The sequence below is a fragment of the Mesoplodon mirus genome, assembly GCF_964341445.2.
Source record: "Mesoplodon mirus genome assembly, chromosome: 2".
Classification (NCBI taxonomy): domain Eukaryota; kingdom Metazoa; phylum Chordata; class Mammalia; order Artiodactyla; family Ziphiidae; genus Mesoplodon; species Mesoplodon mirus.
Window position 1 is genome coordinate 9,252,286 of NC_138977.1, and position 20,906 is coordinate 9,273,191.

At 42.2% G+C, this 20,906-nt stretch overlaps 1 protein-coding gene across 3 annotated transcripts in view; it reads left to right on the forward strand.

The window, feature by feature from the left end:
* ZNF827 (zinc finger protein 827) overlaps nt 1-20,906 on the forward strand; it is a 183,559-nt gene that overhangs the window by 14,310 nt on the left and 148,343 nt on the right. The window lies entirely within an intron of this gene.

Sequence of the window (20,906 nt, forward strand, 5' to 3'; positions counted from 1 at the left end):
TTTCGGTACATGGGCCTCTCACTGTTGTGGCCTCTCCCTTTGCGGAGCACAGGCTCAGCGGCCATGGCTCACGGGCCCAGCCGCTCCGCGCCACGTGGGATCTTCCCAGACCGGGGCACGAACCCGTGTCCCCTGTATCGGCAGGCGGACTCTCAACCACTGCGCCACCAGGGAAGCCCTGTATTTAGATCTTGAGACGAGAGAAGAACGTTCCAAGCAGAAGAAATAGCATTAGCCAAAAGAGGTTGAAATAAATCAGAAGTAGGCAGGAGACACTAAGGAACTTCGTTGAACCAGAGCAGGCATATTGGTGATGTAAGGATAGGAAGTAGGAAAAATGTAGTAGGAGCTGACCCAGGTGATAAGAGGTTATGCTGGTTAAGTTTAGTGTTTTGGATACAGCACAGAATCAACTGTGAAATTTGGTAGTTTTTCATTGTGCTGTAGATGGAGATGGAGGATGATGGCCTGAAGGAAGAAGTGGCCTTTTTAAGTAGGGAGGGCTGTTGAAAAACCAAAGTAGATGGATGGCAGTGGCTGTGACCGCTGAAGGTGTCCAAGAAGAGACCTGCCCCAGTGATGGATTTCTCTGGGGCCAGTGCTGCAGACCCTCAGCCGGGGCTTGGTCCCTGCCCCTCCTCCAACCACCCCTTCCATACGTCTTTGGTTTCCTTTGGCAAAGGAAGCTTTACGTATATAATGAAGCATTATGGTTAAATGAACATGAATAAACCTACTGCCCAATCTAACAGATTTCAACGCTAGCAAATTTCTCCTGTACTCTTCTCCTGCTACCTGTTCCCATTTTCCTAAATTTTCTGTTGATCATTCCCCTAGCTTTTTCTCTATAGCTTTACCATACTTAGTTTCGCTTGTCTTTGAAATTTATAAAAATGTAAATGTAAAAGTATTAAAAAGGTGGCAAATAGCATGCATTCTGCACCTTGGATTTTCATCCAACTGTTACCTTTGTGCGATGTATTCATGTTGGTGCATTTAGCTGTGGTGCATTCACTTTCACTGCTCCCTAGTATTGTACTGTAGAAACATACCACAGCGTGTGTGGTATGTTTCTACTTTTTGCTGTTAGAACAGTGCTGCTGTGAGCATGCAAGTACATATCTCTTTGGCCTGAGTGAAAGTTTCTCTAAGACACTGGTTCTCAAATATTTTGGTCTTGGGACCACCTAAAAGTTATTGAGGATGTCAAAGAGCTTTTGTGTATATGCATTGTATCCATCTCTATACAGCATAACAGAGATTAAAATTGAGAAATTAAATATTTTTATTGTTAAAAATAATGGTTATAACCCATTATCTGTTCATTAGAAATAGGATATTTTTATGAAAAATACCTTTTTCCAAAAAAATTTAGTGAGAAGAGTGGTATTATTTCATAATTTTACAAATCTCTTTAACGTCTGACAAGATTATCATATCTGCTGCTACATTCAGTCAATTGCAGCATGTTTTGGATGGAATATATGAAGAAAATCTGGCTTCACACAGATATGTAATAGCCTTTTCAGATAATTACAGCTATTCTTTGGTACTTTGCCAAGACTCAAAAAGAGGGAGCTTCTTAAACCTATCCCTTAGCTTAGTTCATTGTAATGTGGAATCTGAAACCATTTCCATGAATTTTTTGTATTCAGTTTCATTAAAACCTACTGGTCTATATTGCAGTTTGAATGGATCATCATGTATGTACCATCACACATGAGTTATTTGGAAAGTATTGTTTCACTAAGTTCTCTAGATCTACCAAATGTTGAAACATGTCATTATACAGTATAAAAAATTTATTAATGTCAACACTGGTCTTATTTGAAAAGTCTGTATTGGGAAACTGTCAAGTTCACAGTGTAGGGTACGGGTTTTCCAAAATTTTAACTCTTGCTTGAAAGCTTGAATTTTATTGTTGGCTACAAATGCTGTCAGCTTTTCCTTAAAGTATCAACCTTACTTCATTCATTTCCCAGAAATTGCCTGCCAAATACCCAAATTTGAATGACCAAAGTTTGTCAGTTATTCTTTCAATTAAAAGTGATATTCCATGAAAAATGTTGCTGGTTCTGCTCCCAACTCAATCACACACGTACTTTTCCTAGATACAGCCATTGTACTTCAGTTATGGCAGAAGTGCTTTATGCACACATTTCATTACATTTAATATTTTTTACAAGTTTGCTCAAGGGTCAATCTTTAATAAAATTAATAATTTCTACTGCTGCTTCATCAAAGATTTTTTTTTATATATATAATTTTTTTCTTTGTGACCACGCTGCATGGCTTGTGAGATCCTAATTCCCTGACCAGGGATTAAACCCACACCCCCTGCATTGGAAGCTCAGAGTCTTAACCACTGGACCACCAGGGATGTTCCCCACCAAAGACATTCTTAAGTGAAACTGGCAGGGTTGTTTGGTTTTGTGTGTGTGTGTGTTTACTGCGAGTGTGTGGTGGTGAAGAGTGCAGTGATTATTAGGATGCTTTGGTGCCACTGCCTCTACTTAAGCTAAGGTGCCAGCATTTTACCCACCATTGCTTTTGTGTCATCAGCGCAAATGTTAACAGAGTGAAAAGGGCATATAATATCTTAGTATTTCTATGAAAACAGTTTTGATCTTGAGGATCCCTGAAAGGGTCTCAGAGACCCCTGGGGGTCCACAGACCACACTTTGAGAACCACCTATCTAAGGTGCCTGCACGGGAACGGAAATGCCAAGTCTTGGTGTTTGTGCTTCCTCAGCTTTGCTTGATAACGTTACAGTGCAGCACTTTGTGGCTATTTGCACTGAAGAACCCCAAAGGCAGGGGACCCTTCTCTCACAAGGGTTCTCAGCCTCTAGGAGGTTTCTTTGAAGTATCTTCAAAGTCTTTTGTTCCATCTGCAAATTTGGATGAAAATAGGCACCTTACTCTATAACATATGTTGCTTTAAAATAATGTTTTAAATAAACTTAGCAGTTAAATTACTTTTCTTCCCCACAAATACATATGTCAAAACGTTGATCTATGAAGATGCTCCATGTTCATCCTGTGACTTCCTGGTGCCCCCTTAGAGAAGGAGAACTCCTGTGGATACCACGGGTTCAGCGTGATTTATTGTGGAGGGTGTATTGTTGCATATGGAGATGCCTGAGATTTTCAGGCCTGGGGAGCCGGGAGGATTTCTGGTCTTCTTGTGATCCCTTTCTGGGCTGCTGTCCCCACCCTTCATGAACCCACCGACCCAAGTCAGAAACCTGGGTGTAATCCTACATGCGACCCATTTCCTTTCCTCCCACATCAAATGGACCACCAAGGCTTTTGATTCTACTTCCAAAATATCTCTAGCATTCATCATGCACCCTCCCCACCACTGCTTTCATCTATGTTGCTATTTTCTCCCATAAGGATTAACATCTTTTTTTGCCTCAGTCTCATCTCCTCTTCCCCCACCCCAGTCTCTGTATAATCCAGTCTTTACACTGTAGACTTTCTAAAAGACTCATGTAATCCAGATAATCCTTATTTAGGATGTTTTAGGCATTCCCTGAAAGGATAAAGTTTGCTATTCTTAGCAAAGTATAGAAGATGCTTCATCTTTTGAGTACCCTTTCTTCTGCCCTCCTGTATATCCCTCCTGTATGCCCTCCTGTATATCCCTTATTTCAATCATATCGAGTGATCTGTTTTGCAGACTGCCATGCTTATATCTCCTTACCTTGGCATATTCTTTTCCCTACTTCTGGGATGTCCTCAACCCATCTGATTGGCCTGATAACCTTCTTCTTATCCCTCAACACTCAGTCCTCTGAGAAACCTTCCCTGCCTCCCCTCCCCCATCATTGTCCCATCTCCCAGCCAGAATTAGGCATATTAGGCATCCCCTCCCATGTTTCCCATGGATCTCTCATAATACCTCCCATGCTACATTATAATTGCTTATTCGTCTATGTCCTTATTGACTGTAAGCTTGGGGCATGGATTATTTCTTACTCATTTTTGTACATTCTTGCATGTAACAGTACTTGGTATATAGCAAGTGGTCAGTGAATATTGTTGAATAAGTGAATGAAAGGAGAGGTTAAGAACAGGTCACAGAATCAAAGATAGGAGGTGTTCTATATACATTATTGAATATATGAATGAGTGAATGAATGCATGAATGAATGAAAGAATGGGTCACAGAATCCAAGACATAGGAGGAGTTCCATCAACATTGTTGAATGAACGAATGGAGAAGTTAAGAATGGGTCACAGGATCAAAGGGTTATAGGGGTAGAAAGGACTTGGGGGACTATCTTCTGCTATCTTCCTCTCTCAGAAATGAGAAAACGATTTGCCTGAATTGTTTAACTGGGCTGGGTGGAGGTGATGAACAGTGCCACAAACCTTCCCATGGATGTGGCCTAGCAATGACTGGAGAAAGTCATGTGCTTCCGGAGTAGACTTGCTGACAAGAATAGGGGCCATGGCCTGCACCACAGGGGGATACCACAGTCTGAGAGCCAGAGAGCACTTTTGTGGTTGGAAGTTTGTGGCATTCCAGACTGTAGAGTCTCCCCTCTGTTACTGGCTGCTGCTCTCCGTCTCTGTCCTCAAACTGTGCCAAGACTGTAAGATTTTCCTGATGACGGGGCATATTCTACATCTGGATTCCATGGTCATAACAACCAGAAGTTTCCTGCCCTTTTTGGTTGAGGTGATTATGATATAGAGCTGGGTAGCAATAGCAACAATTTTGAGGTAAGCTCTACTATTTAAAATACACTGTTTTCTCATCTGAGATTTCTAGGTGCCTGGGAGGGAGAGAAAGGGAAAACTATATTCACTACGTGCTAACTCTATATGCCCAATACTTTACTTACATAATTCTGATTTACCTTGACAATGACCCTATGAAATTGCAGGTATTAATATCCTGTTCTACATATGAGACAGTGGGCCTGTAGATGTTGGTAGGGTCTAGTAGGAGGCAGAGTGAGATTCGAGTGGCATTTTCTGGTGCCACGGCTTGTGCCCTTTCTGTTTTGCCATGCTGCTTCATGTTCTAGAAATGTTGTGGTTTTTTGGTTAGGCAAAACCTATTGTCACCTCATTTTATCAACTGGGTGAATTCTTGAAGTTTCATATACATTATGTACTTAAAAGGAGGAGAATCTGTGGTTGTCTAGTTCAATGTTGTCTGTGCTTGGCAGTTTGCACAAGCCTTGCCATCTCTGCAGGACCACAGGGCCTGGGAGAGGGAGCAGGTGTTATTACCCTACTTTACAGACAAGGGATCTGAGTAATGGGAAGGAGTGTCCCACAACTGTCTGGTTCATCTCTGTGGTCAGAACATCCAGTCTATGGATTGGTATTTAGTAAGCCCTCCAGTTTTTGTTAAATAAGCATCAGGAGTTATATACCTGGTAAGTTCCAAATTCAGCCTGGAACCCAGGTCTCGGGATCTGAGTTCAGTGCTCTGTCCACTGCTAAACCATCCTGCTTTTCCCCAGAGCCCTAAGCAGAGAGATGCAAGAGTGAACTCTCATTGGCCTCTCATGGCATTTGGGAACCCTCTGATCAGGCTATCTGGTGGATTTCCACAAATCTAAATAAGCACATCTGGCCCCTTAGAATAAGATCCCTTTCTTGTTTTTGTTGCTCTTCCTTTAAATACTTCAATATAGGATTTTAAATCATTTCCTATCATGAATTTGGTAAAGTAGCAGGGTACAAAATTAATGCACAGAAATCTCTGGCATTCTTATACACTAATGATGAAATATCTGAAAGAGAAATTAAGGAAATACTCCCATTTACCACTGCAACAAAAAGAATAAAATACCTAGGAATAAACCTACCTAAGGAGACAAAAGACCTGTATGCAGAAAACTATAAGACACTGATGAAAGAAATTAAAGATGATATAAACAGATGGAGAGATATACCATGTTCTTGGATTGGAAGAATCAACATTGTGAAAATGACTATACTACCCAAAGCAATCTACAGATTCAATGCAATCCTTTATCAAACTACCACTGGCATGTTTCACAGAACTAGAACAAAAAAATTCACAATTTGCATGGAAACACAAAAGATCCTGAATAGCCAAAACAATCTTGAGAAAGAAAAACGGAGCTGGAGAAATCAGGCGCCTGGACTTCAGACTATACTACAAAGCTACAGTAATCAAGACAGTATGGTACTGGCACAAAAACAGAAATATATATCAATGGAACAGGATAGAAAGCCCAGAGGTAAACCCATGCACATATGGTCACCTATTTTTGATAAAGGAGGCAAGAATATAAGATGGAGAAAAGACAGCCTCTTCAATAAGTGGTGCTGGGAAAACTGGACAGCTACATGTAAAAGAATGAAATTAGAACACTCCCTATCACCATACACAGAAATAAACTCAAAATGGATTAGAGACCTAAATGTAAGGTTATAAAGCTCTTAGAGGAAAGCATAGGCAGAAATCACAGGAAGATCTTTTTTTGACCCACCTCCTAGAGAAATGGAAATAAAAACAAAAATAAACAAATGGGACCTAATGAAACTTAAAAGTTTTTACACAGCAGAGGAAACCAAAAACAAGACGAAAAGACAGCCTTCAGAACGGGAGAAAATATTTGCAAGTGAAGCAACTGACAAAGGATTAGGACAAATCTCCAAAATTTACAAGCAGCTCATGCAGTTCAATATCAAAAAAACGAACAACCCAATCCAAAATGGTCAGAAGACCTAAACAGACATTTCTCCAAAGAAGATATACAGATTGCCAACAAACACATGAAAGGATGCTCAACATCACTAGTCCTTAGAGAAATGCAAATCAAAACCACAATGAGGTATCACCTCACACCGGTCAGAATGGCCATCATCAAAAAATCTACAAACAGTAAATGCTGGAGAGGGTGTGGAGAAAAGGGAGCCCTCTTGCACTGTTGGTGGGAATGTAAATTGATACAGCCACTATGGAGAACAGTATGGAGGTTCCTTAAAAAACTAAAACTAGAACTACCATATGATCCAACAATCCCACTACTGGGCATATACCCCAAGAAAACCATAATTCAAAAAGAGTCATTTACCACAATGTTCATTGCAGCTCTATTTACAATAGCCAGGACATGGAAACAACCTAAGTGTCCATCAACAAATGAATGGATAAAGAAGATGTGGCACGTATATACAATGGAATATTACTCAGCCATAAAAAGAAACGAAATTGAGTTATATGTAGTGAGGTGTATAGACCTAGAGTCTGTCATACAGAGTGAAGTAAGTCAGAAAGAGAAAAACAAATACCGTGTGCTAACACGTATATATGGAATCTAAAAAATATATATATATATAATTATATATGGTTCCGAAGAACGTAGGGACAGGACAGGAATAAAGACGCAGACGTAGAGAATGGACTTGAGGACACGGGGAGGGCAAAGGATAAGCTGGGACGAAGTGAGAGAGTGGCATGGACATATATAACACTTCCAAATGTAAAATTGATAGCTAGTGGGAAGAAGCCACATAGCACAGGGAGATCAGCTCGGTGCTTTGTGACCACCTAGAGGCATGGGATAGGGAGGGTGGGAGGGAGACGCAAGAGGGAGGAGATATGGGGATATATGTATATGTATAACTGATTCATTTTGTAATAAAGCAGAAACTAACACACAACTGTAGAGCAATTATACTCCAGTAAAGATACTTTTAAAAAAAATCATTTCCTATCTACCTGACACTTCTCCATACAATGATTGGAAAAGGATCGATTATCCAATAATAGACTCATGGAGGATGCACACCAGGAAGATCCCCGAGATCATCTAATGCAGTGTTTTTAAAACTAAAAAGAAAAAAAAAATTAGTGAACCCTTGTCTTTAAGGAGAGCGCTCGTGTATAGATAAGATCAAAGTTGGGCTGCAGGTTAGCCGCGTGCTGAGGTGAAAGGTAAGTGGATCCACACAATCATGCCCTTCCCTGGAGTCCTAGGGTTTTTGAGGGTATGGTTTATAAATCACTGATCTATTCTAAACCCCCTTATAGATGAGAAACCGAGGCACCCAGGTCCTTAGTGACTCACAGAAGTGGCTGGATCAAGAAGATGGTGATGAAACTTGTTGCCATCTGTCCGAATTTCCAGTATTGTTTTAAGCACCATTCTGCTTTGACTATAAAGAAAAATTACCTATTTTTCTGCCTGTTTCTGTGCAGCCCCTTGAGCTAAGAATGGTTTTACATTTTAAAGGGTTGTTTTTAAAAAAAATAAGCAATGGCAACAAAAACAAAGAATATGGGACAGAGACCATATGTGCACCACAAAGCCTAAAATATTTACTGTCTGGCTGTTCACAGAAAAAGATTGCTGACCCTGCTTTACAGGATTCACTACTATTGACGTTAGTGTGGAAATACCAAAAGAATTTGGCTTTCTTCTAAGTAGCTTCAAACCATGTAGATTGAAAACAAAGCCTGAGTCGTTGAGAATATTTATATCAAAAAGCTTTTCAAATGAAAGCTTTAAATGGCCCTATAGCTTGTCATCCTGCTTTTCAAATACCAGTTATTGGTGGAGGGTAAGCTAGGTAACTAAGTTGTTATAACATGTGGGAGAATATTGCAGCCAGAGGGCTGCAGAGAGTTCTCAGTTCTATAAGATGAAAAAGAAGTGGTGTGGTTATTCAAATAGAGAATTGGAGCATTTTACAGACTCCCAAAAGGTTAACAACGAGAGGAGATGACATACGAATAATGTAAGAGGTCACTCCCGGGAAACGGCCAGGCTCATTTTGGGGCCATACATCTGTGTGTCAGAGGGATTTATTGCTGTTGTTGGGCATTTACCTTGGGGTTGAACCTTCATCTGAAGCAACAGTAGACATATTCCCTGATCTCAGCCTTATCACTTGATGCATTTCCAGAAGGACTGAGCTTTGTTGGGAAGTGGAATGAATGTTTTCTTCTCTGGAGCATTGCTCCTGGTGACAGACAACTAGAGAACAGTGCCAGGTTTCTTTCAGGTGAAAGACTTAGCAAAGTTTTCTTAGTGAAACCCCAAGTGGGCATGCCTGAGGAAAGTCCGGGAAGAAAGGAAATCACCCCTGGAATTCTTCAGAGAGAATTAAGTGGACAAAACCGGTGGACTCCGGGTTGTTAAGGGGCTGTTAATCCAGCTCCAGGGTATTCTGGCCCTTGGAATTGCTCTGGTTTGTTGGTTGCTTGTAGATTTTGTTGTATCCGCTGTCTTTTGGCCTTCTATCATTGACTTCGTATGTGTGTGCCAGAAGGTGGGCAGGGAAAAGAAAGGGAGAGAACAAATAAGAGAACATTTGACCACTAGATAGCAGCCCTGGCACAAAGCCTGGTTCCAGTAAAGGTTAAAACTGTTGGCCTAAATCAGTGTTTAAAGTTAGGGTTGTCCTTGTAAGTGGTGTTCTTTGGTGTCATGGATTCTCATGCATAACCCAAAGAAATATCCTCACACAATTCCATAGCACCATCTCCTTTTGTGAGTATGTGGGAGCTAGGAGCTGCTTCCTCTGCAGCTTTTGTTTTATGTGTATTTAATCACTAAATAAAAAGCAATTTCCTCTCCCTTGCTAAATCTCTTATCCCCTAAGGCTCTTTTCCTTCTGGATATACTTATATTTTTAGTCAATAAAGGGCTTACTGTGTGAACTTTTCTGTGGCAGTCAGAACAGTTATGACCGTGATATGTTTCATTCCAAGGTGCCTGCTGTCAACACTTGGTAAATGTGCCCACAAAGAAATGTATCATTTTATGTATAAGCTAAGATTTTACTAAGTAGCCATTTATCTCTCTATAGAGGGCTGTTCTTAGACTACAGAGTGCATTATTATGTTATTATGGCTTTTTGTTGTTATTAAGTTCTTTTTTGATCTATTAAGAATTTCCTGGTGATTTCAGTAGTTTGGTAATTTATCGTTCATCTTAGAACAAGTATTGGTAATGTTGGGATGAAAACATTTATACAAGAGGAAATAAAAGTCAAGGAAGCAGATAATCAACCTATTTATCAGCCTTAGCAGACAATTTTTCTGGTAACACCATGGTAGCCATGGTAAATTTACTTCTGATTGCTTGAGGGGACAAATTCTATATGTTCTTTTGTAACATGGAGATGCCTGAAAGGGTTAACCATCAAGGAATCAATCTGTGGACTAACCAATCCTGTTTTGGTCTCTCGATTGGCCTTCTGACCAGTGGGTTCATACTATATTTTCAAGTATCCCCTCCTTTTTAATTTGCTACAACATATGTGGTGATGAGTACATATATACACACATAGATAGATAGATAGATAGATAGATTTGTTTGTTTGGAGATTTCTAAGTTGCTCTAATTATAAAAGACTTCTCTTGCTTAATGTCTTTTTCAAAATCTTACATTTGACAGAAATTTGGCTAAAGTTTAGAGAGACGCAAAAATAACCTTTTAGTCTGTAATCTCTGCAGCCTCAGGTGACTTCACACTGAGTGGCAGGGTGGTCAGTTTTGTGCAATAAACCCAGCTTATACAAAAACTACAGTACCAACTGAGGCTATGGTTTAGAATCCAAAGGTGAACAACCCCAGAAAAAAGTCTCAGGCCTTCATTCAAACTTGAGTGTATTTTTTTTCTAGAGCTGCCATTACAAAGTACCACCAATTGGATGGCTTAAATGACATAAAAAATTTCTTTTAATAATTATTCTTAATCGATAAGATCCTATGACAATTATATGCAATAATTTAATACAAACAAAGCAAACAGATATTGTATTCCCATGACTCAAAAGAAGGTCAAACGAAAGTAATGTATTGTCTCACTGTTCTGGAGGCCAAAAGTCCAAGATCAGGTGTCAGCAGGGCCATGCTCCTTCTGAAGGTGCTAGGGAAGTATCTGTTGTGGGTCTCTCTCCCACCTTCTGGCAGTTTCTTGACTTGTGGCAGCACAACTACAATCTTCACATGGCTTGTCTGTCTCTGTGTGCAAATTCCCCCTTTTTATAAGGACACCAGTCATATTGGATTAGGGCCCACCCTAATGACCTCATCTCAACTTGATCGCCTACAAAGATCCTATTTCTAAAACGGATGACATTCACAGGTACTGGGGGTTGGACTTCAGCATCTTTTGGGGGGACACAATTCAACCTATGACACTTGGTTTTCATCTTTAGTTTGCACAGTTTTAATAAGCCTGGTGATTGTTTTTTCAGTTATGGCAGACAAAAAAATCTTCAAATTTAGAAGGAAGGGGCTCTGTGTAGGGCATAATAGAAAAAAGAAAAAGAAGTCAAAAGACTATTAAAGTAGGAGTAGTAACTTAAAATACCATTACTTGGGGCTATATAATATGAGAGCAAGCTGCTGAAAAGTCCCAGGAGTTTCTGAGACATAGCTCAGAACATAATAATCATGTTACAAACATAGTAATTAGGGCCTCCCTGGTGGCGCAGTGGTTGAGAGTCCGCCTGCCGATGCAGGGGATGCGGGTTCGTGTCCCGGTCTGGGAGGATCCCATATGCCGCGGAGCGGCTGGGCCCGTGAGCCATGGCCGCTGGGCCTGCGCGTCCGGAGCCTGTGCTCCGCAACGGGAGAGGCCACAACAGTGAGAGGCCCGCGTACCGCAAAAAGAAAAAAAAAAAAAAACATAGTAATTATGTTTCACACATCCTGTTTGAGTATGTATGCTTTTTTACATCCCATCAAAACAAAATAAAAATATGCTGACTACATCAAGGCACTTTGGTACTTTTTGATTACCTGAAACATTACTTTTTGGTCAGGTTACTCATATTCCGAAGGTATGAGTTTGAACCTCGCTTTGTCACTAAGTGTGTATATTAAGTAAGCCTTTTGGAAACTTGGTTTCCTGGTCTGTAAAGCGAAGAGGGTACAGTCTACCACGTAAAATTATTGTGAGGATCAAATTTGCTGGTGAATATTAAAACACCCAATATAGAACCAGGTACATTTCCAGTGCTTTATACATGACTGTTTACTCTTTCAACAAATGTTTATTGGGAACCTGCAGTGTTCCAGGCCTCATTCTAGGATTCATTCATTCACTCAGCGATGATCACTTAGTGATTTAGTAGTAGAAGCACTGACCTCTACACTGGGACATCTGAGCTCAAATCTTTTTTGTGAATCAATATGGGACCTCGGACAAATCACCAGCTCTCTCTAGGCCTCTGCCTAGAGGCTAGACCTATGAACTCGATCTCCAAGGCTTTTCCATCTCTAAAATAATACCTATAACAAAATTCAGTTTCAACAAATAGAGTTGTAGTTCTTGATATCCAGCGGATCCATTGGATCATCCTGGGAAGTTACCTTCTGGGCTTCTGCTTTGCTCTCTGAAGTGGGGCGTACCAGGACGAGTGCTGTTTTCTGACAGGAATCATAGTAACACCGACAGCCACCCCTTGCTGAGCTCTTGACAGTGTGCTACATACTTTTCATACATTCTTGCTTCTCCAAATAGGGTACATGTTTCTCCAAAGCAGGTGGATATCCAGAGGGAAATGGTGCACCTTCCAGGAGACTAAATGTTTCTGGATGTTTTGTGAGAAATACCCCCATATTATTAAGTAAGGACAAGCACAGCTATAGTATAGAGTGCAGAATTCACTTGAAATGTTAAGCTAAAACTCAGAGAAATTTGGGGCTTCCTGGAGGAGGCATCAGCTTCAGTCCCACATTTCCCTAGGCTGCTGTTGTCTTTTCTTGGCCACCAGGGAGGCTCTGGTGGAAAAGTTTGCAAAAACAGGCTTTTTTCCCTATTCTGTGTTTGACTCACATGAGAAAAATAGAATTGTCGTTTGTAATTTGGAAAACAGTTCTCATTTCCAGTACAGACAAGGGCTACCTTTCTGATTGTTAAGCCCACTCTTCCTTCTTTTTTAAAAAATGTATTTATTTATCTTTGGCTGCGTGGGGTCTTCGTTGCTGCGCAGGGGCTTTCTCTAGTTGTGGCGAGCGGGGGCTAGTCTTCATTGTGGTGCATGGGCTTCTCATTGCGGTGGCTTCTCTTGTTGTGGAGCACGGGCTCTAGAGCACAGGCTCAGTAGTTGTGGCACACGGGCTTAGTTGCTCCACGGCATGTGGGATCTTCCCAGACCAGGGTTCGAACCTGTGTCCCCTGCATTGGCAGGCGGATTCTTAACCACTGCGCCACCAGGGAAGTCCCAAGCCCATTCTTCTTTCTCATTCATACATGTGGCAAATATTTGAGCGTGTGCTCCGGTGAGTACCATTCTAAGTATTGAGGATACAGCAGCAAGCAAAACAAAGCCTTCTCTCTTATGGAGCTTCTATTCTATTAAACAGTTATGTTTGAGGGGAGACCTGAGGAAGTAAGGGAATCAGCCATGTGGCTCTTTTGGGGGGAAAAAGCTTTCAGGCAAAGGGAATAGTAAGTGCAAAGGCCCTGAGGCGGGAGCCTACTTTATTAACAAGGCAGAGTGGTAGCAGATGAAGCCAGAGGGATACAGATTATGTAGGGCCTTGAGGTCAAGGTAAGGGTTTTGGATTTTATTCTGAGAAATGTGAGAGGCCATTGTGGAGGCTTTGTGGATGGAGTAGTGGAATTGGAGATATTTTTAAAAGCTTACTCTGGCTGCTGGCTAAGAATAGTGGGGCAAGAATTGGAAGTAAGGCAACCAGTCAGAAGGCTACTGCCAATCTCCAAAATATACAAGCAGCTCATGCAGCTCAATATCAAAAAAACAAACAACCCAATCCAAAAATGGGAGGAAGACCTAAATAGACATTTCTCCAAAGAAGACATACGGATGGCCAACAAACATGTGAAAATATGCTCAAAAAAAATGCTCAAAATCACTAATCATTAGAGAAATGCAAATCAGAACCACAGTGAGGTGTCACCTCATACTGGTCAGAATGGCCATCATCAAAAAATCTAGAAACAATAAATGCTGGAGAGGGTGTGGCGAAAAGGGCACCCTCCTGCACTGCTGGTGGGAATGTAAATTGATATAGCCACTATGGAGAACAGGAACAGTATGGAGTTTCCTTAAAAAACTAAAAGTAGAACTACCATACGACCCAGATATCCCACTACTGGGCATATATCCCGAGAAAACCATAATCCAAAAAGAGACATGTACCACAATGTTCATTGCAGCTCTATTTACAATAGCCGGGACATGGAAGCAACCTAAATGTCCATCGACAGACGAGTGGATAAAGAAGATGTGGCGCATATATACAATGGAAGATTACTCAGCCATAAGAAGAAACGAAATTTAGTTATTTTTAGTGAGGTAGATGGACCTAGAGTCTGTCATACAGAGTGAAGTAAGTCAGAAAGAGAAAAACAAATACCGAATGCTAAAGCATATATATGGAATCTAGAAAAATGGTACTGATGAACCTAGTGGTAGGGCAGGAATAAAGATGCAGACGTTGAGTGAGAATGGACTTGAGGACACGGGGGAAGGGGAGGCTAGGACGTAGTGGGAGAGTAGCATGGACACACATACACTACCAAATGTGAAATGGGTGGCTGGTGGGAAGCAGCTGCATAGCACAGGGAGATCAACTTGGTGCTTAGTGTCCACCTAGAGGGGTGGGATAGGGAGGGTGGGAGGGAGGCTCAAGAGGGAGGGGATATGGGGATATATGGATACATATAACTGATTCACTTTGTTATACAGCAAAAACTAACACAACATTGTAAAGCAATTATACTCCAATAAAGACATATAAAGGAAAAAAAAAAAAAAAAGGCTACCTCCATAGTCCAGGCAAAGGGTGCAGTGCTGTACACAAGGGTGGGCGTTGTAGTAATGGTGAAAAGTGGCAAAATTTGGGATGTATGTTGCAAGTAAAACCAACAGAATCCACAAAGGAATTAGATGGGGGGTGGTGGTGAGAGAAAGAGGATAGAGGAGACTGGCTGTGGCATTTTGGTCTAAGCAGTTGCAGGGATGGAGTAGTTGCCATTCACGTTGAGATGAGCTGTTTGATGGAGGAGCCTGGGTAGTTCCTCGGTCACTGGAAGATCTGGCAACTTTATATGAGAATACTGAAACGGGCTTAGGTACTGTTTGGAACTCACTCTGAAGGTAAGGAGCGATGTGTTCATTTGTGATACCTTTGTTTTCCTCGTGGACACTTGCAACAATAATTTGCAAACGCTGCCGTGTGCAAAATGCTCATTTTGACCCAGGAGGCCGCTCTGCTATCTCAGTCTGCAGACTCTTATCCTCTCCAGACTTCCTCTCATTTCCCCATGCCCTCACGTCACCTTTTCCTCAGCTGGACTGGTGACAGGGATCTGGTTGTCTTCTCCACCCTGGCAGTTTAAAATAACTAGCAATTCTTACATTTTCTTCTTGGCCACGCTGACAGCGGATGGGTGCCCCTGGGCATCGGTGTCCTGTAACTGCGGCCTCCGCGGCTTGGTCCTGCAGAGCCGATTACCTGTCCATGCCTGTCACTCAGACTGTGGACTTGGAGCCCCGAACCCCTGAAAGGTCTCTTCGTTGAGGGCAGAACCGGTGTGGGGGGATGTGCTGAGGCTTTCAGGCTCCAAAGGGACAACTGAAAAGTTGGCAAGTAAATCGGCCTAAAGGAGGATATGTTTTATGCTCAGAATCACGAAATGGGTTCCGAACCGCCTGACGTGCATCAGACTAAACCTTTATGAAACATTAGAGAGGTCATTGCTTTTGTCCTTCTGGTGCCTCTTTCCTCTCGTTTCTTCTGTGACCCACATTGAGCCATTGTTAAGCCTGCCCTCTAGCTTCAGCGATAGGTCCAGGGAGTGGCACGTGACCTGCAACAGTCAATCAGAGGAGGAAAGACCTTTCTGCCATGGTACGTCATTGAGAGTGAGAACCCAGAACCTGCGCAGCCAGGAAAGGTGGCCCAACAGGAGGATGTTAACCTCCGAGAAGAGACTAGAGGCAAACGAGAGGGAGCCCTCATGGTGCTTTCCACACCCTCTCTGACGCTAGCAACATTGTGTCCCTCTCAGTGATGTAGGGACCAAGAACGTTACCTACGGCTTCCTGCAGTTCTGGTTGTCGTTTACAACCAGAGAAGCCCTACGACCTACCCCTACTATGGGCAGGGCTTCGAGGGGAAATACAAAAGGGACTTGATCACGGTCCTGCCCCAGGAATGTATAACCTAACAGTTTGATTTCAAATGTAGTGGGGACTTCCGTGGTGGCACAGTGGTTAAGAATCTGCCTGCCAATTCAGGGAACTCGGGTTCGATCCCTGGTCTGGGAAGATCCCACATGCCGCCGAGCAACCAAGCTGGTGCGCCACAACTACTGAGCCTGCTCTCTAGAGCCCGTGCTCCGCAACGAGAGAAGCCACCTCCATGAGAAGCCAGTGCACCGCAAAGAGTAGCCCCCGCTTGCCAAAGCTAGAGAAAACCCACATCTGGCAATGAAGACCCAATGCAGCCAAAAATAAATAAGTAAGTAAATTAAAAAAAACAACAACAACAACAACCCCAAAGTAGTAAGTAGGGTAAGGTAGCTGGTCAAATCTGCCCTTAACAAATCAATAGACGGTGAGTTTTGTAAATGTGAAGAATCTGGAAACATTTTCCTTAGGTGAGTTTATCTAACATTGGTCACCAGAATATTAGCTTACTCCACAACTGGGCTGTTTCCTGTTTGATAGTTCCCAGAGGAGTGAGCCCTCTTATGAATTTCCAGCGTCGTCTGTTGAAATCCTCTTCATCCTCTGAGGTCCCTTTCCAAAGCCACCTGCGCAATTGGAATGATTTGCTCTCTTACGCACACACGACTCTTGCTTGATGGTACTAGTCATTGTGTTTCATAGGATTATGCATTCCTGGCTTCCCTGTTGATTATAAACTGTTGGCCTAGAAATTGTTGCCTCCCCTAGGCGCCCTGTTGCAGAGAACAGTTCCCTGAACATGGTAAATGCTCAGTAAATGTTGAATGAAACCAATTATCAGCACTGGTTTTACTAATAACTTTTGTACACGGCTCCATAAACTTTGCAAACTGCTTTTGTATACAGTTGCAAGGAAAAGTCTGTGGTATGATTTAAAGTTTGTATTCCAGGTATAACTGATAATACTGATAGTGATGTGTGGCCTTTAGCTATGGATGTGTATCAGGTGGAAAGTGAAAACATGGAAGATTTGTAGATGAAAATGAACCAGAAGGTTAGGGACCAGGTGAACACACCTGTGGTCACAAGAAGAGGGTGTTGGCTGCCAGAGGACTGAACATGAGTCAACTCCAACCAGGCGAGTCCTGAGAGCTTAATCCTGGTTCTCTTCAATACCTGCTGGTGAGATTCATGTGGGCAGACTGGTGGGAATGGTTTGTGGGTAGATTTAGAAGTGAGGCTTTTCGGCTTCCATCTCCACTCGTTTTCACCTCAGCCCAAAGGCGTGAAAATTAATAGGCGACTCCTTATATATTTTTTTCTCTCTCCTACCCATCTTTCTGAATGAGGACCTTCTGAGTTGAATATCAGTCCAATTAAATGCATCTGATTAAAACTGTCAAACTGAAAGGGAAGTGAGTTGGAAAAAAATGCAGCGAGAGTTGTGGCTCTCAAGTTACTCAGTTTCTCGGCTTGAGGACTGAATTGTAAATAAATGTGTTAGGTAGTGAAATTTGGTTTTGTTTTCCCCAAAGGAGAAGTATTTGCCACATGGAAACAAAATGTATTCAGCATATTCTCATTCTGTAATTGCACCGTTTCTATTCTTAATTCTTCGAGTTTCTGATTTAAAGGGAAAAACACCAAAACAGACTGTTGTGTAAAATTGACAGGAATGAGTGTGAACCTGGCTGTCAGAGACATAGCAATGGAAATAGCTTCCTGTTCTGGAGGTTAAAAATAATGGATCTAGGAGGGAGTTATTTACACGGGCACTTCGGAGGCTTCCCCGGGAGCCTCAGTCAGGAGAGCTGTGAGATCCATGGTGGAGGCTGGATGTGCGGGGAGCGTCTGCAGGAGAGTGGCCTGTGCGCTGCCCTGTGATTACGTGCCACTGTTCCCTGCTGGTGACAGACCAGGAAACAGAACAGCCTCGCAGCCCCGGGTGGGGCTGGGGGATGGGGTGTGTGCGTGGGGGGAGCCTCAGGTTGGGAAAGAGCGTCAAAAGTCAAGCCTCACTTGTTCTGAAGTTCGTAACGTCCGGCAGATTAATCCCCTAGATTGCAGGAATGCTATTCGAGCATCCCAGTGAGAGAACCTTTTCTCATCATGCGGTGTGAAAGGCTTGGGACGGGGGGTGGGGTGGGGGGCTGGGGGGTGGCGGTGCAGGCTCCGCTGAAGCGGAGCTCTCCGCAACTGGACCAGGGAGAATGAAACTGAATGTGAAAATAAAACAACAGCCCAGCAGAAGGGAAACAAAGTTAATATTTGTGGGAGAAAACTCCTTGTTGCCGCCGTTTTATGAACCGAAAGCCTATTTGTCGAAGCCTGTCAGGAGTTTTCTCTAAACCTCCGCAGGTCCCAACTTCTCTTGCATTCATTTCTCTGCGTGCATCTCCCACCTTTTGCTTGACCTCAGGTGATGACAGAATAATTTCGGAGATGTTTCTCCTCGGGTTTCTGGTCTGGCTCCTTCTAGGTCATGCCTTACAATTATTTGCTGGTTTATTACTTGAATAACCTCGATTTCAGGAGCAGCATTTTTGGAAAAGTGATTAATAGAATATTACGAGTTAAAAAATATTCTTTAGGTAGCCGAGTTTCCTTGCAGTGCACAAGAGAGTGTATGTATCTCAGTGAGCGTGTCTGCAAAGCAGGGAGAAATGGATGGTTAAGAAATATCCCGGGGTTTTAAAGGACCTAAATTGGTCTGTTTAAGAAATGCTTTATTTGATTGTTTGCTTTTTCTGGGCTGTGTTTTGGTGAGGTTGAGGAAGTTGCTTTAAAAGTGGATATGAACTGTTTGTATCAGTCTTTTTTTTTTAACTTTTTATTTTATGTTGGAGTAAAGCTGATTAACAATGTTGTGATAGTTTCAGGTGCACAGCAAAGGGACTCAGCCATACATATACATGTATCCATTCTCCCCAAACTCCCCTCCCATCCAGGCTGCCACATAACATTGAGCAGAGTTCCCTGTGCTATACAGTAAGTCCTTGTGTGTTTTTTTTTTTTTTAACACTCTTGAACGTTTGGATCTCCTTATCACTGCTTAATGGGATTAGAGCCTGAATTCTTTAGTTTTTGACCCACTCACTGGCTTCAGCACATTTGGAGGGGGAATATTCTTGCTCACTTAGGGTCTGGGGGGGGGGCAGGAAATTAAACTTTGCCTTTGGGGCTTTGCCAATAGATGTGTTGAATTCTTCAGGCGTTCAGAATCAATTTTTGAGGACAGCAACAGAGAAGAGGCAGAGAGGGAATGGAGAGATCAGAGTATAGGAATAATGGATATTTACCTCTTAATGGTTTATGTTAAAATAAAGAGTGAATACACTCCTTATCACTGAGAATTCTCTTGCTGATTTCTGTTTCCAGAGGGTGGAAGGATAGCTGGCTGGGGGTGGGAGGACAGCTGCTCAGAGCTTTCTAGAAGTTGCTATTCAGAGGGCATGTGGCAGGGGCTTTGAAAAGGAGCCTTGGGCCAGGTGTGGAGAAGATTTGGGTTTTGGGTTCCAGTGTTATCTGTAGGTTAGCTGTGTGCCTTTGATGCAGCCAGGTAACCTTTATTTAATAGTCTCAGTAAAATGACAAGACTGGACACGGATGTGGTTGTAATTCTTTGTGGTTCTCAAAACCCTGATTTTATGTACCTTGTTAATTGCCTCATACTACAAAGTTCTAGACCAATCTTGACTATCTTGAGCTACTCTAGTTTGACAAAAACATAATCTACAAGTATTTCCTTTTGAAACATATGTTTTCCTATGTTAGTTCATTTAGTGAGTGTTAATAAAGATCAAAGGAGAGATCCTTGAACAAGATCTTCAACTATTCTTACTGGAGTGATTTTTAAATCTTTTAGTTCTCTTACTATTTATAAGATCGTTCCCATGTGATTTTTCTGAAGGATGAGGTATTTAATCAGAAATCAAGACAGGGGCTTTGCCAAGGAACGTAAAATTAGCCCTATTGTTGAAATGGATGTTGACTGCTTGGTGTTTAGTAAAAGCATCCCTACGAGAATCCGTTGGGGAGATGGGTAGTTCTGGGTTCCCCTGATTTCAGGAAAGATGAAAAATGTTGAAATCAAATGGGAAGAAGGAAATGTGGCAAATCACAAGGAGCCGGACTGTTCTTGACAGAGAAACCTCAATTTTGTCTGCTTTTTTCCAGCAAATTCCATTTGATATTTTATATTTTCTTGATAACTTAATAAGGAATCTCAGGAAAGAGTTGCAGAACTTTAACTTAGTGAAAGAGAATTTGTCATTTGTGACATTTCTCCTCTAAAGAGCAGGGGAAGATCAGTGTATTAGCTTGTAGTTCGTGCATTACTACTTGCAGCTATTTCTATTGGGAAAGGAAACAGCATGTTATACAGCAAAACTTGGCACAGTGGGGCATTTGGGCTCGATCCCTAAACCTTCACGGAACTCTGCTAGGGACCAGGCATTGTGCTAGGCATATGTGTGGTCTGTACATAATAAGAAAATCCCTGCCTTCAAGGAACACCACCACCTAATTCTTTAGAAGATAAGTCCGTAGCAGACAGTTCATTTAGAGTCATATAACACCAATATTTAAAAAATGGGAATGTTGGGTCTGCATTCAAAATATGCACAGAATCCGGCTACTTCTCCCCACCTGCGATCACCTTGAGCTGGCCTCCCTGTTCCCACCTTGTACCTGCGCTCTCTTTCCCACATTCAGCCAGAACAAACCTTTGAAAACCTGAGTCACAGCAAGTCACTGCCCTGCCCCTCCCCCTCCAGTGGTTCCCAGTT